We start from the raw sequence: 15,719 nt of genomic DNA, 5'->3' as shown, positions 1-15,719 counted from the left end.
CCTTTTATACCCACATTTGAGAAAGGGTTAAAATATAACAACACGGTCCTTTTATACCCACATTTTAGAAAGGGTTAAAATATAACAACACGGTCCTTTTATACCCACTTTTTGAGAAAGGGTTAAAATATAACAACACGGTCCTTTTATACCCACATTTGAGAAAGGGTTAAAATATAACAACACGGTCCTTTTATACCCACATTTGAGAAAGGGTTAAAATATAACAACACGGTCCTTTTATACCTACACTAGCCTTCGGTACCCATTTTCACGTGAATTATAGGCCAATATTTTTAAAAATGTTTTAATTGTTTGAAATAAATAATTTATAAAATAGTTAGCCTATAGGCTTATTGGTCAAAACACACACGTTGAATGATATTAGTGATAAAGCAAAGAAATAACTAAATAGCTAAAAATTAGACACATAAAATAGCATAGGCTACCAATACCTCTTTTAAAAAATTAATCCAAATTATATATTATCATTAATCAACACAACACCATATTAACTGACCACATTGATTAAATGATGAGTCCGTTAAAAACCCGGCTATTCAATGGGTTGTTTTTTTTTAATTACTAAAATTGGAATATGTGGGAAGCGAATCGTATTGAAGATGACGTCATTTATATCGCGTATAATTTTCGACGCTAGAATTTTAATTCTCTTGTTTTATCCTAAAATCAATGACGCCATTAGTGTTGTATACTTTCCGTAGTTTAAACTTTTTACTAACATTGTTTGATAATGGTATTTTCCATTTGTCTCGTGACGTCATTCTTTTTTGCCGGTACTAGTTTTTGTGTTACTTGTAACGTTTACACTTGCGACATGTATACTATACATGTCTAGAAAAAAACTTCGCAATAAGGGAGTAGGCTCCCCTATTATCTTAAGCCCTATAGCGAAGTTTTTTTCCTAGAAATGTATAGTATACATGTCGCATTTGATCAAAGAGTAACATATAACAACACGGGATAAACTCAACTCACAAATATTATTCAGATGTTTTAATTTTAATGCTAACCTAATCATACAAATGACAATGGTTTATTTTTAGATTCGGATTTAAAAATGGCCGATTTGTTTAGAATTGGGTTTGGGGTTTAAATAAGGGTTTTTGTTTACTCTTTTCTAAAGCCATCCCATGCAAACCCACCAACTCTTTTAGTGGGTTTTACTCGTCTATCCGTCCTATCAACAAAAAAAAAAAAAAAACAAAAAAAAAAAAAAACAAAAAAAAAAAAAAAAAAACCTTTGCTATCCTTTTATATCATTTTAAAACCATATTTGACCAATTGGTTAACTACAAAATTTAGATGAACTCTACTCACATCTACACAACTCAGGGCTTTTAACTTCTAACATATTGCTAATCTAACCATTAATATACCACGTATAGACATAAGGCAATACAAATCAATGCAAAACGAATGTCGTCTATTTTCACACTTCCATCCCAAATTTCTGTTTGTTTTCAAATTAAGATTTTATTTTATTTTATTTTTATTTTTTTTGTAATCTCTTCAAACGGAAATTGCGCAAACGTTGCTGGCCAAATTTCCGTGAACCACAACATGGCGTCCACTTCTGTAATTCCACTAAACCGGAAGCTGCATTGTTTTCCGCCGGTTCCGTAAACCGGAAGTTCCGTGTACTCCATCTTTGTGCCTCACTGCTATGGTATCGTGTTTTGTACGATAGATGGGATTTTGATTTCAGGATTTTAAAAAAATATTTGTTTGATCTTACGGTTTCTCTCAGTGTTTTGACAAGCTTGCTCTTAAGTTGATTGGGTTGGTGTTTTGATCGATGGTTGGTTCATTGATAGGGTTGGTGCATTGATAGGGTTGGTGCATTGATAGGGTTGGTGCATTGATAGGATTGGTGCATTGATAGGGTTGGTTCATTGATAGGGTTGGTTCATTGATAGGGTTGGTTCATTGAAATTGTTGGTTTATTGATAGGGTTGGTTCATTGATAGGGTTGGTTCATTGATAGAGTTGGTGCAGTGATAGAGTTGTTTCATTGATAGGGTTGGTTCATTGATAGAGTTGGTGCATTGATAGGGTTGGTTCAGTGATAGGGTTGGTTTATTGATAGGGTTGATTCATGAGCACACTCATGGTTAATATTATGGTTAACATGGGTAAACATGAGGCTAGCAAAGTGGATTATCGTAATGGTTAGCATAGGGGATTAATATGTTTAACATATATGGGATTAAAATTATGGTTGACGTAAGGGATTAACAGGACTGTTTGCAAAGGGATTAACATGATGATTAACAAAGGGATTAACCTGATGATTAATTTAGGGGATTAACATGATAGTTAACATAGGGGATTAACCAGATGATTAACTTAAGGGATTAACATGATGGTTAGCATAGGGGATTAACATGTGGTTAACGTAAGGGATTAACATGTTTAACAAAGGGATTAACCCGATGGTTAACCTAAGGGATTAACATGATGTTTAGCATAGGGGATTAACATGATGGTTAACAAATAAGATTAATATGATGGTTAATATAAGGGATTAACATGGTAGTAACATGAGGTTTAACATCGTCATAAGGTTAACGTGAATGAACATTTTATCACAAGCTAGTTTCAACAGTTTGAAGTATCAAAACTCAAATAGTGTCTTAGGCTAAAAATACCCACATCAGCGAAACGCCTAAAGAGGAAATCCATATATCACTTAAGTAACCAAAAACCCTTTCCCGTAAAGAATACCCGTACCAATTAATTAACCGAAAAAACCACTTTACCATAAAGAATATTGATACCAGTTCGCTAATGAAAAACCTCTCTCCCCATAACGAACATCCACTCACACTAACAAACAACCCCCTCCCCCCTGCTTTTCCCCCTAGAGAACATTCATAGTCTCCCCCCTCTCCCCCCCACCACCACCACCACAACCTACTCATAAATGTAGCCGCCTCTCTGCTGCCATTGTTACCTTAGCTAGTAACACCCAACCGATATTCTTTATTTGACATTTATCGGTTATTACCTCTTAACCCTCTCCTTACCTCCCCCCACCCACCCCACACTACCCATCCCCTCCCTCTAGTTTACGGCTCACGATGCGGATTGTAATTTCACTTCTATTCAGGTCGTCTGCTCCACGCACGTGAGTTAGCTCGCACTCAGGGAACATACACTCACTCACAATCGTTGCTCAACGGCTGTTTGGGTGGCTCGCCATATGTCCGCTCGCTGGCCTGGGGATGGTAGCTCAGCACCCCGTAAAGTTGGGGGGGGGGGGGTTGTTTTATGTGAGGTTGACTGGTTGTCTTATGTAAAGTTGGCTGGTTGCTTATCTGAGGTTGGTTGGATGGTTGTCTTACGTGGGGTTGGTTGGTTGTCTTACATGGGGTTGGTTGGTTGTGTTATGTAGGGTTGGTTGGTTGTGTTAACTGAGGTTGGTAGTGTTATGTAGGGTTGGTTGGTTGTGTTAACTGAGGTTGGTTGTGTTATGTGGGGTTGGTTGGTTGTCTTGTATGGGGTGGGGTTTGTTGGTTGTTTTATATGGGGTTGGTTGCCTTATGCGAGGTTGGCTGGTTGTCTTGTATTGGGTTGGTTGTCTGAAAATCATGTCTTCTTTACAATCTTACTCTGATGTATTTAACATTAAGACGTGTAGGATGGATCATTTGCCACTATGTTTGAGTCGATCCGTCTGTCTGTATATATAAGCGTTTGTCATGTCCACTTGTGTCCATGCAAATGTCTGATATTGTTCCGTCCAGTCATCTGACCTCACCGTGTCCAGCTAGGTTCTATTGTCAAACGCTAATCACCCACGGAAAGTTAATTGTTATACAATTAAATATTCTTGACTTATTATAAATTGTTTTTGATCACTTGTGCAATCTGTTCCGTAGAACATATAGCTTTATAGCTGTACATAATCATGGGAACCTAGACATTAGAGTACGTGTATATATGCCTGTACAAAATGGGAACCTAGACATTAGAGTACGTGTATATATGCCTGTACAAAATGGGAACCTAGACATTAGAGTACGTGTATATATGCCTGTACATAATGGGAACCTCGACATTAGAGTACGTGTATATATGCCTGTACAAAATGGGAACCTAGACATTAGAGTACGTGTATATATGCCTGTACAAAATGGGAACCTAGACATTAGAGTACGTGTATATATGCCTGTACATAATGGGAACCTCGACATTAGAGTACGTGTATATATGCCTGTCCATAATCATGGGAACCTCGATATTAGAGTACGTGTATATATGCCTGTACATAATCATGTGAACCTCGACATTAGAGTACGTGTATATATGCCTGTACATAATCATGTGAACCTCGACATTAGAGTACGTGTATATATGCCTGTACATAATCATGTGAACCTCGACATTAGAGTACGTGTATATATGCCTGTACATAATCATGGGAACCTCGACATTAGAGTACGTGTATATATATATATATATATATATGCAGCTAATGTGTCGAGCATGGATGCATACGTCACCCAGCTGATTGCAGCATACACACAGCAAACAGCTGTTGACGGCTGGTGTGAACAACTAGAAGAATAGTCTCTATCTGGGTCAGGCCGTGGTATGTGTGGCTCTCATTGTTGACTAGCCAGCCCCTACACCAGGCTGCTCACTCTTGCCCGTCCCCCGTGTTGGGTGTGGTGGATGTATCGTCAAACTTGTGGTATATTGCCGTTGAAGGAGTTTGGATTATTGTGTTATCGTGGTATAGAAAGCAGGTCAAAGTTCAAGGAGTTTATCATCAGGTTGATTATATTGGGACCAAGTGTGAAGAATGTGGTCATTTCGACAATAGAAGTGCTTGTGGATGTTTCGGTTTATTTAGAGGATAATGTGTGGAGATGTCGTTACAGTTATAGATTAAACATAGCAAGTAAGTAAAACAAATATAACACAGAAACAACACAGATGTATATACGCTTTATACTTGTCACCTGATAGTTTGATTTTGAATACTGTATTGGGGTTTAATTAATACAATATAAGACACACGGTAAAAAGTAAATATGGTTCTACCGTTCATGTTCGAACCAAAGTGTGTTTTGTTAGTATCTTCTGGGCGTTTTTCATTATTAAACCTACATCGCCATGTACGTAGTGCAGCCAGCCATCTTATATCAGGGATCGACACCCCCCCCCCCCCCATCTCATCCCACTGACTTTGTTAAATAACAGAAGATTAAGTAGTTAAGGTTTATTTTAAAGACGAATTTTTATTTATTTTTTTCTTTAAGGAAAAGTAAACGAATTTTTCGACCGCCTTTCAGATTATTAGGAAAGGACTGTTTTAAAATTAATTTTAAAAATGACACAAATTTATTAATGTTTAGCAACACTGAAAACAAATGTTTAGAATGCGTTACATATTTATCTCTCCGCGTCTTGATTACTCTAATCAGCAATTAGAATATTCTTAACTATATTTAGATAACAAGTCGAACATACTAAATTAGAAAAAGTGTTTTCTCTTTGGCACAAATCTTTTTGCCACTTTTTCATTACAGCCGTCCAATTACGTCCCTTTATTGCTACCCAGGGTTATTTCCCTTACCCCAGTATTGACCTGATTACTGTAATCACGCTTGGGCCATTTGGAAAGGTTCCAAGGCCCGAGTGCGACGACTCGGTTATTTACTAGGTGGATGCGCAGCGTCATAGTTTGATATTTATGTACCCAGCTGTCGCCTTGCTCGTGACCGCTGCTACATTCTTGGGATACTTTCTGTGTGATGCGTGAGGGCATATTTGGAATTGTTTGTATATATAATGGTGAGTGGGCATATTTGGAATTGTTTGTATATATAATGGTGAGTGGGCATATTTGGATTTGTTTATATATATATAGTGGTGAGTGGACATATTTGGAATTGGTAGTATGTGGTTCATATATATATATATATATATATATATATATATATATATATATATATATATATATATATATATATATATATATATATATATATATATATATATATATACTTAATATAGCAACTTAATATAGCAGGGTTTCTTTCAAATATTTTGCTATGGGAACCATTGATATTTCATGAGAGGGGCTTGACAGTTATAAGAATGGTTAAATTTAACATTTTTCTGTTTCTACCCCCTCCCCCTTTTCCCCATATCCCCTCCCCTTCCCACCCCATCCTCGAGGGATGCCGGATAACGAAAATATAGGGATATATTATAATATTGTGAGAGTGCATATATTTTGTAATTAAAACTTTGTGAGATGGTGACTGGAGATATAGGAAATAGTTAATACTGATTCATAATTGAGAGTAGGGGTATATACGGAATCATTGATATATAATTGTTTTGTTATATTTGTTATATTTTATATTTAAAGCGTGAGGACGTAATCCTGACGATTATAATCTTTTTTTTTTTTTTAAATTAATTGTAATCTGAAGTTTTAATGATAGGTTTTTTTGGTTCTTCGTTGATTAGAAAGGTTGTATCTAAGCTCCCACCAGCGCCCCCTCCCCTCTAATACACATCTGACTAAAGCTCATCCGTTTTTTTACTGCGGACACTGATCTCAATTTAATGACCCTCATGGGCCACACGTTAATCTAACGGATTATCCACCGGTGGTGGGGAAAACTACCAGTACCACCGCTAAGCTACCCCACCAGCCTGTAATGTAAAACTGTCGCGCCGTCATTTGGTTATACATGAAATAACCTTGTACAAGCCTCGAGCTAACATACGATGTAGACCTATGTTGTTCATACTCGACGTGTCCTTTTTGTCACTGCTCCGTCTTATTGTGAGTGATGGAGTGAGTAAGCTTTTGTTACTGACCCATCTCTTTACAGGCGTGAGTGAGTATGTTAGTGAGTGAGTATTTGAGTGAGTGATTGAGTATGTTAGTGAGTGATTATGTTAGTGAGTGTTTGAGTGAGGTTGTTAGTGAGTGAGTGAGTATGTTCGAGAGTGACGTAATGAGTGAGTGTTACGTATTTTTTAAGCCTGATCTTGTGTGAATGTTACCGAATGTGATAACTTCAAGTGTTGTTTAATCTTTAAAAAAAACGTAAATGAGAAACATAAAGTATTGAAAAACAAAATCGTATTTGAAAACAAATAATCCTGCTTGTTTACAATATGAGCGAGAAAGGTTGATGTTTTTAAGTTACAATATTTTTTATATAAGTAGATTGTAGTACGTCATGGAATGTGTTGACATCACCCTTACAGCTGTTTATATCGATCGTTCTGCTCTAGAGGTGAATGGCCGAGGTGGTGTTAATCGGTTTAAAAGCAGCCTGCTTAGTTAAATTGATGTTTTTTTTTCCTCTAGTTAATAGTGCTGGTTTAGTGAGTTGATGTTGTTATATGTTGGTTGGTGTGTGGTTGTTGTTGTGGGTTGGTTGGTGTGTGGTTGTTGCTGTGGGTTGGTTCTGTATATGAACTAGTTTGGTGTTTGTTCAAGAGCCGGCTTGTGGTGTATCATACTATCTTTTTAGCGCAATTTCCTTACTGGACAATTGCGATTATTAACTCGTCATTTCTGGTGATGGATGGATGTGTGTCCGCAGCTTTAAGTCGTATCTCCTCCTAAACGAAGCAATATCGAGGACTAGTTCCAAAGCAAATATGTTAAGCAAGTTCCGAGGATGATTGTGGGCCAAAGAAATTCCCGGAATTCCTTCCTGGATTTCCCGGAAAAGCCAAAAAACCTCGAAAAAATGCAGTTTTTGGCCCATATCTCGACAACCAGACCACTTAGCGACTTGAACCATTTACCTGCTATAATTTACAACAATATTGCCGAAGAAAGTTTTCAAAAATATCCTTTCGTTCGGTCACAAAAAATTAATTAAGAAAATTGCGCTTAAATTGTCACTAGACTTTTTATTAACTTGTTTTATATTAGTTCGCGTTCGGTGTTTGGTGGTTTAGTTCTCATACAGGGTGTGCAAATCATGGGGTTCAGAAACAGTGGAGGAGTTAAACCCCATGGTATATGAAACCGGATTTGCGCAAACCTTAGGGTTCAGAAACCACGAACCTTCTTACTTCAACCCTGCGGAACTTAATGGACCCTGGAGTACATAACCCTACTGAATGTGAACCCTGTACTTTATGAACCCTATATTTGATGAACCTTTAACTTAACGAACCCTTGAGTACATACCCCTGCAGAACGTGAACCCTGTATTTAATGAACCCTGGACTTAATGAACCCTGGACTTAATGAACACTGGACTGATTGAACCCTGGACTTAATGAACCCTTGAGTACATACCCCTGCAGAACGTGAACCCTGGACTTAATGAACCCTTGAGTACATACCCCTGCAGAACGTGAACCCTGGACTTAATGAACCCTGGACTTAATGAACACTGGACTTAATGAACCCTGGACTTAACGAACCCTTGAGTACATACCCCTTCAGACTTTGAACCCTGTAGCTCAGGAACCATCAAGTACCCCTAGCCTGTGTGTAGTGATCCATATGGTACATGAACCCCGCGTTGTATGGTCCTGCACATTATAAAAGTTTACCCCGACAAGTGCTTTACTTTATGTTGTAATTTTAAATTGTCTGCAAAAAAATATTTGCTCGAAAATGTTTCATTGGTGCGGCATTTTAACTACATGCATTTAATTGCACGCCCCGTTTCATCTGAGTGTGGTAAAGTCTCTGTTATGTTTCCGTATCTTTAAAAAACCTGTTAGCTTTACCTTCTTACACAACAGACTTCTCCTGCTGATCAATCCTTTGAATTCAAGAAGAAAAAAAACCGAACGAAATGATCTGAGCGCACTCCTGTAATTTAATGACCAGACTTGCGCTATTACACCTGGGTGACGTCACGGCGACGGCTAATTAACGACCGAGAATGACGTCACGTGTGACGGCCAATTAACCGTAATCAACAACACAACACCTACACTCAACAACAAAAAAAAAAAAAAAAAATTCTGGCAGCGAAGAGACGCCTCTTGAGAATAGCAGGCGAGGCACTATGAAGTCGACTCGCCTTCCAGTGCAAGACAAACATGCCATCGTCGGGTTTTAATTTCGTTTGTTGGGGGATGGGTCAAGTCAAATTACGTGAACCGAAACGAACTCACGTCATAAGCAGCTTTTTTTTTAAATAATAAAGGATTAGCGTGCATTTTCATTACCTGCTTGTATTTTGTTGTTAAACTAAAAAAAATGTTTTTTAAAGTAATGTTTTATTAAATAATGCGTTAAGGGTGAGGTTTAAGTTCAATAGAAACAAGTGGTGGTAGGTGGCCTAGGTGCATTACGTGCTGCCTAGTTTAGGGATTGTAAGGTTAAGTGGTGGAGAGGTGTAGTACTATAACAGCAGGGTGAAACCTGGTGCTGATGTGGTTCGAATCCCTAGGATTGGATGTGTACTCTCTAAACAATTTTTACCAGAACTTTACTCACTCAGCGGGAACGCTCGACTGGGTCTTTGTTAGGATTGTTACTTATACGTGTTTGAGTAGATTTAGAGTAGCTTCCCTTTTATTTACATGTTTTCATTACCCTTCAAACTATGGTTTTAGTTATATTGAGATTAATAAAGTAAACAAATAGGATTAGGTGCTATTGGGAGGGAAGTGACGTAGATCGCAGTAAGAACTTAATGGTTAGATAGGGTAAAAAAAAAGTGGGGTTATGAAGTTTTGGGGTACATTCTCTCACACACAGCCATAGCTTATTGATGCATGTTGAACAAGATTAAAGATGATAGAATCACACACGGATATTTTATTCGCTTACTTATGAGTAGCATTTTCGTCACGCTTGTCTACAAGCGATTTTTTAAAAATAAAAATGTCCTAAATGCATTCATTTTATTTTAAAAATCTGCCGCTAGCTTCCAGTAAGAAGAATGTTGTTGCGACGTATTTTATCTTCCCTCGTCCTTACCACCCCTCCCCAGCCCTCCACTGCCCCAAGCTATCAGTGATGTAATTAGGCGACAATTACAGCAGAAAAAAAACAGAACTCGCTCTGTGCTTAACGTAAGGCATGGTCTGTGGTGTGAGTATAAGCAGGTTATGTGTGTACTGGCAGGTTGTGTGTGTACTAGCGGGATGTGTGTGTGCTAGCAGGTTGTGTGGGTATTAGCAGGTTGTGTGGGTACTGGCAGGTTGTGTGGGGACTAGCAGGTTGTGTGGGTAGGCCTACCTGATTAGCAGGTTGTGTGAGTACTGGCAGGTTGTGTGGGGACTGGCAGGTTGTGTGGGTACTGGCAGGTTGTGTGGGGACTGGCAGGTTGTGTGGGTACTGGCAGGTTGTGTGGGGACTGGCAGGTTGTGTGGGGACTGGCAGGTTGTGTGAGTACTAGCAGATTGTGTGGGTACGCTACTGGGAATTCGTCACCAATTTACTTACCAATCTAGTGAAGACTTTAACAACCAGCGGAGAATCCACGACAAGCTCTTGACTAACCCATCAACACACCACTCTCCCCATGACGAAACCATCCAGCACCCAGTTTCCTGCAACGTAAACAAATCAGATTCCGTCGTTTGGACCCATTTAGACAGACACCCAGAACCGACCTACTGATGTAAATAACCCACAAGAACCCCCCTCCCCCCCATCCCCCTCCACCCCCATACCATCCCAGCACCATTGTAAAATAAACAAAATACCACCGTCGACGTTTGTCACCACCCTGACTCGTTTTAACTCGCTTATTTATAGATCGCCGCGTGCTATTTTTAGCCGCTAATGACATTAGCGAGTAGGGTTTTGTTTAGTGCGTGACCTACGGGTGGCATCGAGCTAAATCGATACCAGGACAGTGGGTTTGTTTGGGTGCTGTGCGATATGCTGTCTTGGACGTGTCTTAGGGGGGGGGGGCCTGGTCACTATACTTGGTCAATTAGGTCACCATATTTTATCTATGGTGGTCCCACTTTGCGTGGCTATTGGTCCCACTTTGTGTGGCTATTGTTCCCACTATGTGGCTATTGGTCCTAATTTGTGTGGCTATTGGTTCCACTTTGTGTGGCTATTGGTCCCTCTTTGTGTGGCTATTGGTCCCACTTTGTGTGGCTATTGCTCCCACTTTGTGTGGCTATTGGTTCCACTTTGTGTGGCTATTGGTCCCTCTTTGTGTGGCTATTGGTCCCACTTTGTGTGGCTATTGGTCCCACTTTGTGTGGCTATTTCCCCCTCTTGTTGTGGCTGTACTATGTCATCTACAAAACAAGGCCACGGTTTATCACGTGTTTATTCACAAATATTTTGGAGCACCTGTCACGTGGTCAATGTCGACCTGAACCCTGACCTCATTTGTGAGTTCAATTTTGTTTACAAAAATTTAATACGCAATATTTAATCCTGGTAATGCGGTCAGCATAGCAGCTGGCACGCTGTAAGGGATGGGGGGGGGGTTAGGTTAGGTCGGGGTGTTACTGGCTTTGTGATGGTCTGTGTGTAGCAAAGTTTCTTTTTAGTTTACACTGAAACTTCGTAATCTGGTGGTCCATTCAATGTTCAAATGGTAGATCTTCACAGAGGATTTGTGGTGATAGTCTATTTAGATAGAGCATTTATCTCGTGGAGTAACCAGTCTTACATGGTCGTCTAGAGTGGCGTATGCTAGGGGTGTTATAGGGGTTAAACCACCCCCTCACATCGTGAGAAAATCCAGTTAAAATTATATCTGTTGGTGTCTATTAAAACACAAGGGACAATATCGAGTGAAGAGGTGTGTAATGTGGTTGCGCGTAGTTAAGGGACGTGTTTAAGTACATTTTCTTATTAACAAGCTTATTTCTAGTTGTTTTTTTTTGTTTTGTTTTTTGTTATTTTTTTTAAAAATAGAATTTGGAGTCGCTTTGATATGTGAGGGTACTTAAAAAAACGGTTTTGTGGATTGGAATTTCCTTAATATATTAATTGCGCTATTTTCGTCACTAAAAAGAAAATGTAATTGTTTAGCTTTTTGTTATCTATATTATCTAAAAAAAAGTATGTCCACTGAATGACATTCTTCCTTGTCATATAAATGTATCTTTGGTTAAAACTAGCACGAATAAGTGTGTCACTTTAACACGAACAAAGGGCGATAAAGCTGGCCATTTATGCTATTTATAGCACTTTGTCAGCCGAGAATTGATGCTATTTTTTCCCAATTACCTACCTAGGTATTTATCATTGGATTCTGCGGTGTGACTGATGTTTATTTTTGTAAGTAGTAGTCAAAGTAGCATTATGTATTACAATGAACAATATTTTTTGTTGTGATCTGAGTTCCCATTTTGACCTGATGGTATTCAATGTTTTTTAACCATGTTACATGAAACAGTTGTATGCTCAGTATTAGCATGCGTTTATTTGTTTAATTTTGTATAACAGGTATGTTTTTCTTTTTGTATTACCGTTTACTTTCTGTGGATTGTCCCCCATCCCCCACCCCACCCCCCTCTGGGTTTTTTTACCCGAAAACCAAAAAAGCAATCAGTTGTTACAGTCGGGAATTCCCGTTAGATAATTTTAGTCAACTATTCCACAAAGAGTAAACAAACCACTATCAGTTTTATCACATGCTGACGATGATAAACACCATTCAAGTGGTTTCCTCGCGCTGTAATTAAACACTAAAATATTTAGCGTAGGCTAACATTTAATACAGGGGCGGTTGTTGTCACGTATACATTTTAGAACTAATTGTTGTCAAACTCTGCTATGCACGATTTTCTTTTTTTTTTTTAATTTTTTTTAAGTGATCGATATTTTTAACCCTTTTTAAAGTGTAGAAAAAAATTCAAACAAACGGAAAATAAAAGATTTCAAAGAGCGCTAAACAACAAACAGCCACAAAGCTTCACCACGAAAAGTTTCGAGTTCGAACCCTCGGGCAGATGAGGTTAGTTAGCTGGGGACAGCCACTCCAAAATCAAACAACTGCTGCCATGTACTTGGTTGGACAAAACCTATGGAAGCAAATCCAAAAAAAAAGCAGGCTGCCAGTGGCGCATAACCAGTTGACACGTATACTTAATTGTGTTGGAGGGGATCCCTTCCAACACTAAAAGAGGAAGTTGTAGTTGGTGTCAGACAAGGACACCCCCCCCCCCCAACGCTTGGTATGGAACATCTGATAGCGTTCATACCTCCTACACCTTGTGGTTGTATACACGTCTTTACGGCCAGAGGTAAACATTAGCACACGGTTAGCACTTGTGTGAACCACATAGCACTGACGTGAACCCTGGACAACTTATTTGAACCCTGCAGTACTGAACCCTGGAGAACTGTCATGACCCCTGGAGAACTGTCATGACCCCTGGATAACTGTCATGACCCCTGGAGAACTGTCATGACCCCTGGAGAACTGTCATGACCCCTGGAGAACTGTCATGACCCCAGGAGAACTGTCATGACCCCTGGAGAACTGTCATGACCCCTGGAGAACTGTCATGACCCCTGGAGAACTGTCATGGCCCCTGGAGAACTGTCATGACCCCAGGAGAACTGTCATGACCCCTGGAGAACTGTCATGACCCCAGGAGAACTGTCATGACCCCTGGAGAACTGTCATGACCCCAGGAGAACTGTCATGACCCCTGGAGAACTGTCATGACCCCTGGATAACTGTCATGACCCCAGGAGAACTGTCATGACCCCTGGAGAACTGTCATGACCCCTGGAGAACTGTCATGAACACTTGAGCACTCCACAAAACCTGCCCCAAATCATTTCATAAACATCCCGGTACGAGTCTAATCAAGACAATTAAATCCGTGTAGGGTGTACGCGCACTGTTTACTCATGGTGTACTCATTTCACACTGTATCTATTGTGTACACACTGTACGCAGCTTCATCGTTCCTGCTTTATATACGGAATAGTGTGGGGGAGGGGTGTATACAACTCTCCAGGGATCATATGTTATAAAAGCCTAACTTAAATTGCGGTGGATCAAACGACATTCAATGACAAGCTTATGAAGCTAGTTCAGCACAAGGGCGTGGGCGGTGGTGTTGAGGCAGATTCCATACACGTCAATGTCTTCCATCATATCTCGACCTGCTCTCTATCCCGCTTCCTCACTTGGTTTGCTTTGTGCTACAACAACTCAAACACATCTCGACGACGAGATTTGTTAGGAAAATAATCTCCAATTAGTCTCTTGTGTTTTAATTAGTTTGCTTTTAGCTTCAGCCGCTAACATGCGTTGCTGTTTTTTTTTTCCTTTGTTTAAATCTTCCACCATGGTTATGTGTGATTGTCCTGTGATATTGACACGTCATAGAAACTTCCCCTTTGGTTTTCACATGATTATGACAAACCAGTTGTGAAAAACCCAGTGGACACCCCCCCCCCCCACACACACACACTCATACACACAAATACACACACATACACACACTGAGTCTACGTGACATCATGCATGAAAGCTCTTTAACTAAAAAAAAAAGGCCCTTTTTAAAATTAGATTATTTTTATAGATATTTTTTAAAGCCCGGTTGAAACCTTGGCTTAATTCTCGTGAAGCTCTCCCTGTATCGATTGGTGCAAATGAAAAGTGGATCGTGAATGTCCGCTGTTGGCGTGTATCTGGAGAATCAATCAATCCAATCACTTGACGGGAAGTCGCCAGATTTACCTGCCCTTGCGCATGTCCCCAACTCGCTAGCTGCGCTTTCTTCCGATTGGGAGAGGAGGGTGGATCTTTTTTTTTTTAAGTTAAACCCTTTACAATTAAGTTAATTTGTACGGGTGTTTGATACATGAGGATGTTTTGATATGGCGTTTAGCCTCATGCTAGGGTGTTACTATTTTACATTGAATTATTTTAGATTTTGTCATTTTTGTGTTAGATGTAATTAAAATTAAACCCTTCACAATTAAGTTAATTTCTACGGTTGTTAGATACATGACGATGTTTTGATATGGCGTTCAGCTTTATGCTAGGGTGTTACTATTTTACATTGAATTTTCTTAGATTTTGTAATTTTTGTGTTAGATGTAATTAAAATTAAACCCTTCACAATTAAGTTAATTTCTACGGTTGTTGATACATGACGATGCTTTGATATGGCGTTTAGCTTTATGCTAGGGTGTTACTATTTTACATTGCATTTTCTTAGATATTTTCATTTGTGTGTTAGAAAGATGTAATTAAAATGAAACCCTTTTAAACGATAAATGAAATGGTTTTGTTTGGTCTTGCAGTGGAGGCAAGCGGGTTATATCTTGTGATATGGGCTTTCAGAAATAGGTTAACACTGCAGTAAAGATTTTTTGTTTTAGTAAAATTTAAAAAAAAATTATTACAAAATAAAACTTAGACATGTGCTTTCAAGGGGAAAAAACACATAAAAATGCGTGAACTAATGAATAAAGTGGAATATATCTTAGACTTCTACACCGATCCACATAGTTTCTGTATTCTCTTTCAAGTAACCAGAGATACTAGGCTATCCAAAATCCTTTTTCCGATGGCCGTTTGTTTTTTTACTCGAACAGACGATTGCCCAAATGGAGAATTTCCCAAATAGACAATCGCCCGAACAATTCGGGAAATCGTCATTTCGGGAAATTTCATTTCGAGAATCGTCCCATTAGGACTATCAGTTTTCGGGCAAAGGCCCTTAGGCAAGTATCTGTTATCCCGAATCCGAGAGAACTATAAACCACCTTAGGAAATAAAAAATAAAAAAATAAA

At 39.1% G+C, this 15,719-nt stretch overlaps 1 protein-coding gene across 7 annotated transcripts in view; it reads left to right on the top strand.

The window, feature by feature from the left end:
• Positions 1 to 15,719, top strand: part of LOC131941832 (ras-specific guanine nucleotide-releasing factor RalGPS2) — a 178,938-nt gene that overhangs the window by 98,120 nt on the left and 65,099 nt on the right. Inside the window, exon 1 of one of the 7 annotated variants that reach the window (XM_059301386.1) lies at positions 4,713 to 4,930. The exons of 5 other annotated variants lie outside the window; for them this stretch is intronic. The gene's annotated coding sequence lies outside the window, so the exon portion shown is untranslated. Of the gene's footprint in view, positions 1 to 4,712; positions 4,931 to 5,805; positions 5,827 to 15,719 lie in introns of those variants that run through there. One more of the 7 variants, XM_059301388.1, reaches the window with a different exon arrangement.

The sequence above is a fragment of the Physella acuta genome, unplaced genomic scaffold (genome assembly GCF_028476545.2).
Source record: "Physella acuta isolate Inbredline_101_S28 unplaced genomic scaffold, ASM2847654v3 ptg000374l, whole genome shotgun sequence".
In the NCBI taxonomy this organism is placed as follows: Eukaryota; Metazoa; Mollusca; class Gastropoda; family Physidae; genus Physella; species Physella acuta.
Note: the sequence above shows the minus strand (reverse complement) of the source record. Positions and strands in the feature narration are given on the sequence as shown.